Source organism: Apteryx rowi, unplaced genomic scaffold (assembly GCF_003343035.1).
Source record: "Apteryx rowi isolate R43461 unplaced genomic scaffold, aptRow1 scaffold_45, whole genome shotgun sequence".
In the NCBI taxonomy this organism is placed as follows: domain Eukaryota; kingdom Metazoa; phylum Chordata; class Aves; order Apterygiformes; family Apterygidae; genus Apteryx; species Apteryx rowi.
In genome coordinates, this window is record NW_020450705.1 from 156893 (window position 1) to 162540 (window position 5648).

Genomic DNA, 5648 nt, shown 5'->3' on the forward strand with positions numbered 1-5648 from the left:
GAAGACTAGCAGAGGGACCTTGTGCTTGTGCCGTCCGAATCCATCACCCACATCAACTCCCCGCTTTCGCCGCCGCCGCGCCGCCGCCTCACCTCCGCCTCCTCTCGCTCAGGCCGCCCTGCGCGGGGGCCCGGGCGCCAGGCCCAGCGCGCAGCTCCCGGCCGGCGCAGCCGCCGCCGCCGTCCCTCACGGAGCCCGGCCGGCCGCTAGCGGCGGCTCTAGGTGCAGGAGCAGGCCTCGGTCTGTCGAGCCGAGCCGAGCCGAGCCAGAGCCGGCGGCAGCCCCAGCCCCGCCTCCGCTCGCCTCAGAGCTCCGCGCGCCACGGAGACCCCGCCCCCGGGGGGCGGGGCGAGGAGCGCTCCTCGTTCCCTACTGGCTGCTCTCGCGGAGGGGGCGGGGAGAGGGGCGGCCCTCGCTCCCTATTGGCTATTCGCGCGGCGGGCGGTGCTTTGCCTTCAGCGCGAGGGAGGGCGGGAGCGCGCGGCGGTGTGGACGTAACGGTCGGCTGCGGGAGCCGGAGCGGGGCCGCGCGCGCGCGCGGGCTCGGCGGCTCCGCGGTCATTGCCCGGGCAGCGTGGGGCCGTTTCGAAGCGGTGAGGGTGTCGGGCTTGCTTCGCTACGCGGGCGGGCGGGCTCCTCGGGCAAAGCGGCCGCAGACAAGCAGCTGACCCTGCAGCGGGGAGGCGCTGATGCGCAGCACGAGCACCGGGGCCTGGAGGCGCATTAGAAGGGGCGGGAGGTCGTGCTGGCTCTTTCTCGGTGGTTCTGCGTGGGCATTAACCCCGGAAGTCGCCTGCCGGTTTTCGCTTGCGCGCCTTGGTGCTGGGGGCCGCCCCGCCGGGAGCAGGCGTCCTTCCTTCTTTTTCTTTTCTTCGAAGTGTAGATGCTGCTTCGTAGCAAGGCGCCTTAATTTTTTCTGTGCTAAATACCCTTTTAAAGGCTTGTCCGTTTTGAGAAGGCACTTTCTGATCCTAAAGCTGAAGATTTTCTGTTGTTCCTTTTCCACGGACCAGGTAACATCGTTGCTGCCTTTTGCTGGGTGACGATGTACCCCCCAAACTTTTCCATCATTCTCTGTGCTTTTCATCAGCTGGAGGAGTAATTCATGTTATAACTATGCTGTGGCTGTTCAGAAGGCCCATAGTTCTTCTGCATGCTGTCACCACATGGATTTCATAGTTGTGTTGGAGGAAAGGGGGAACCCCGGACTTCCTGGCCCAGAAGCAATCCCCTGTAACTTTAATTAAGACTAATCTCTTTTGGTGCAACAGTTATATTGGAAGTGGTCTCATGTACATCCAGCCACAAATGCATTGTTTAAACTATGCATGTAAGTGACGTACCTTGCAGAAGTGGGGTTCCCACTGCTTCTGCAAAGTCCTTTGTATTTTCTATTAAATTAAAACAAAGGTTTGGAAGAATTTAAGTTTTCAAACATTGCCTGCAAAGGCATTTGTATATCACTGAATTATAGAAAAGATTATTACAGTTCATGCCTTGTGTAGAATCTGTGACAAGCATGCAAATACTGTCAACTCAATTACAGTTGTCCTGGACAAAGATTTTGCTATTATGTCCTAGCAGATTCCCTTAGTCTTTTGCAGAGGCTTTGCTACAGTCAAAATAAAATGTTTGGATTAGAGTATGAGAGCCCAGAACCATTCATGACACTGTAAACTTGAAAGCAAGATTTTATAAGAAAATAAAATTTCATATTTGTGAAATACACATACTGGCATTCTGGTTCCTTTATTTACTATTTCAAAACTTGGAATATCTTATTTCTTGGGAAGCTACAATAATAATTCTAAAGAAAAACATAAATTGAAAAAATATACTTTGCAACTCAGTACTATTTTTAGGTGCTGCAGTTAATTTGACCCTGGTAACTCATAAAAGTGCAGTCAAACTGACTGCAAATGACTGTTTCAGACACTTCTTAGCCAGAGATGAGAATGTTCCTTTTTTTAATATTCCAAATCATTCATGTTTTGTGTATGCCAGAGTTTGATTTTCAGCTTGATTAAATTGGTTTAATTACTTTGATTTACTTCAATGGCCTTTCTGAATGCAATATTTAAATTTAAAAAATGAAAGTTAGTAGAATTTTATAAAAATGAGCAGTAATGAATTTACAACACAGTATGCAGTACTAACCAGGAATCTTAGGGTTTGCCACACATTGGCAATTTCTCATCCATAGTGATTCAGCTGTTTGAAATGCAAAGCATATAAAGCTTGGTAATCAAATTAAAAACTCATCTTGTTGCTCAGAAAAGATGTTTCCAGACATATTTATTAAAATTCAGTTCTCGCTCATGCTTTGAATGGAGTTGAAATTAATTAACCTGTTTAATAGATGATAATGGCACAAACAGATGCCGCCATGGATGTAACTGATGCAATACAGTGTAGGATTAGAGCTGGGTAATTAATATGTCAGTAGGCAGACATTATCTTTTAGACTTTGCTCCTGTACATGGGAATAAGGTTACATGTGACAAGCATGGCAAACTAAGTTATTTTGTCCTTGCAATTTATGCTACAAAAGAAGAAGAATATTACCATTCCCTAATCTCTTCTCCCTCTATTTTAGAAAGGGGTTACCTTATGTAAAGAGATGGTGGCAGGACATGGTGCTGAAATGTGCCTGGTCATTACCACCTCTTCCAGGGAGATGTAGAAATTTCTGGTTGCTGGGAAGGCAGGTAACTGAATATTTATCCATCATCCTCATAGATTTTGTGTTTAAGTGTCTCTTTCTAAATATTAATGCATTTTATGTCTCTGCTAAAAAGTCATTCTTATACTTTTATGTAAAACTCTAAAGCAGTATTGAGGCAGCTAGCATTGTTTCAAGTTGTAGCTTTGATTGCTTGAGAGCTATATTTGATGTAGGTCACTTAATGCAGCACAGGCTGTGGAGGGGGAAGAGCAGAGAGAAATCTTCAGATGAGAAAGGGGCAAGAGAGGACCACTGATGTCATCAGTGCTAGTACCTAATCTGAGTGAGGCACAGACTAGTAATTTGCTGCTTTTCCTACAAGATTGCTCGAGTGAATGGCAATACTGCTGTGGTTGTGGCAAGAATATCAAATACTTCCAGCTTCATCCTTACTGAGGGGTGAGGAAGAGCACCAACTGGAAATTGAGGAGAAAATGTCAGGAAATGGATTACTTGGTTTCATTTCTGCATCCTTGTGAGTGAGCTCTACTGTTCCACACCTGGTAGAAAGTTTGTAGCTATCACCCCACTGCTAACTGAAGTGCATAAGTCAGGCCAGGGAGAATGATGCACTCATAGCAACTAAGTTCCTGCACCCACAGGGCATTAAAGGACTTTACAAGAGTCTTAGGGCTGTCTTGCCAAGATAGTAACAGTAGATTTCTTGTTTTTCATCTGTTGGCTACAGAATGCCATGTAAACTTAACATATGGTTTTCTCGGAACATTCCTTTTTCTGTCATCTACTTCCCATTGTTTGCACACCGAATAGTACAGAAACTTATGGGAAAAAAAGCCCTGCCCTGTTGATTTTTCTTAGCTGGTTATATGGCTGGCTCTGGCTACTCCATCTGTCAACCCCTGAAATGGTAAAAGACTTTTTACAATAGTTCCCTACTTGTCTCTATGCTCAACTATGGAGAGCATTTCATGCTGCTCCATAGAAAGTAATCAAAAGTAACTCTTGATAAATTGTTTTAAGGTCTAACTGGCATTCATCAGCACAGCAAGGCTTTTCCCAATAAGGAATATTGATGCTTGCAGTTAACATACAAGAGAATTTTAAAAGGTCAAAAAATATATAGCAGATATATGGGATTGCAATCTCACACAAACAAAACTGAAAATTTCCATTAATTCCAACAAAAGCAGGAGTATGTTAGTGACTATGTGATAGATTTTTGCCTTCTTTGGGTATCACTGTTGCTGAAGACAAAAACAGAAGAAGAGTCTAATATCAGATCTAGTGCCAACAGCTAAATGCACAGTGGTGCTGAGGGTTATCAGCAGGTTAATTCTCAGCAGGCACAGTGGCCATCTTTGAGAACAGGTAGGGATTCAAGCTGGGCATAGCAAGTCTGTCTTCATCTTCCTGGCTCTCGCGATGTTACTTGCCAAAATAAAGCCAGTCTTGTTCTGGATATCTGACAGAGGACATATGCTGCTTTGCAGATGTGGATCTCCATGGATAAACCTGTTCCACTTAATACTCCACTTTAACAGTGAAAATTATTTTTCATAAAGACACATTTACAGTCACTGAACAACTGAAGAGAGCTATAATGATGTAATTGACTGTACAAGGCAAAACACGAGGCTGGGAGAGGGCGATAAAAGACAAAGTTCTCAGTAGTAATTAAACACATTTTAGCGGCATGTATGACCTAAAAATTTTATTTTATAGGTCTTGGAACCTCTTAAAGCATCTGTACAGAGCCGCAAATTCTTAGTGCTGAAATAGTTTAGTTTTAGATTATTAAAATACTTTTACTAGCATTTCATTCATTTACACACCAGATTTTTCTGGCTGTATTTGCTAAGACATGCAGAATGATAATCTTGATCCTCAGTCAAGAAAGCATGGAGAATTTTATTTATTTTTGGTCAGCCCTGTTTATGTCTCTGCTGTAGTCCTGCCAGCCTGCCTACAGTGCTTTTGGTTTAGCAAAGGTCCCATTTACTTGGGCAGAGATAGTTTAACCAAACTGCCTTTTCACCACTCCTGTTGCAACTCCGTCACTGGATTCTACAAGCTCTTCTGCTCTGTTGAACTAGTTGGAAACTAGCTCTCACTCTCAGTGGTTAGTCTGTTATAATCAGAGCTTGCCGCCGAGCCATCAGCTTTAAAGCAACTGTAACACTCACAGGAGGGGTGGCAGACTTAGGAAAGAACAAACATTGGATTAGCTTACATTTTTCTTATCCTTGGGTAAGCACTTCTCACCAGTACATGTTCAGCACATAGGATGGGGCTCAGCTCACTTTCACCCCCAGCATGGGCCAGCTGACCTGTGGGGGGGGGGGGGGGAGAGAGTTTTTGAGTTTCACTTGGACTTTGATGGTATTACACTCCCCTTTCAGAGAAGTGTGTCAGGATCTGAAATTTCACTGACCCCCTTCAATGCTCAGAGAAAGAGACAAGTTTTTTAAACAACGTACTACAACAGAAAAAAGAAAGGTGCACTCCACTAACGCAGAGAAACATGGAAAGTGATGATGCAGAACTGTAGTGGAGATATTCGACTAAATGTGCTAGCCCAAGCTGACTACACTGAAGCTAGGGTCTTCAGAAAAAGTTAATATTACACATATGGAAAAATACAGTTGCTAATGTGAAGGCTGTAAGAGTATGCCAAAATCTAATTAAAATGTTTAACAATAAGACTACATGTTGCCTTTTTAAAAAATTCTTAAATGTATCAAATGTTTTGTCTCTGAGCAACTCTTCACATAATACCTGGCATTTATGAGCAAAGACTCACACGTACGTGTAATATTTCCCCTCTGCCAAGTAAATTACAGGTGGGTTCTATATACAAACATGGGATCCTGTGATTCTACTTTTTTTGCATGCCACTGGTTATCCAGTTCATTAAAGTAACTGTAGTAATTCATCTTTAGAATAAAACTTTGTGCACACCAAG

General features: G+C 44.0%; 1 protein-coding gene across 4 annotated transcripts in view; it reads right to left on the reverse strand.

Annotated features, from left to right (window-relative positions):
• The window catches only part of LOC112971630, a 133913-nt gene extending 133644 nt beyond the window's left edge, over positions 1-269 (reverse strand). For all 4 annotated transcript variants that reach the window (XR_003255422.1, XM_026077228.1, XM_026077227.1 and 1 more), the window contains exon 1: positions 93-269. The gene's annotated coding sequence lies outside the window, so the exon portion shown is untranslated. The remainder of the gene's footprint in view (positions 1-92) is intronic.
• Between the last annotated feature and the right edge of the window lie 5379 nt (positions 270-5648).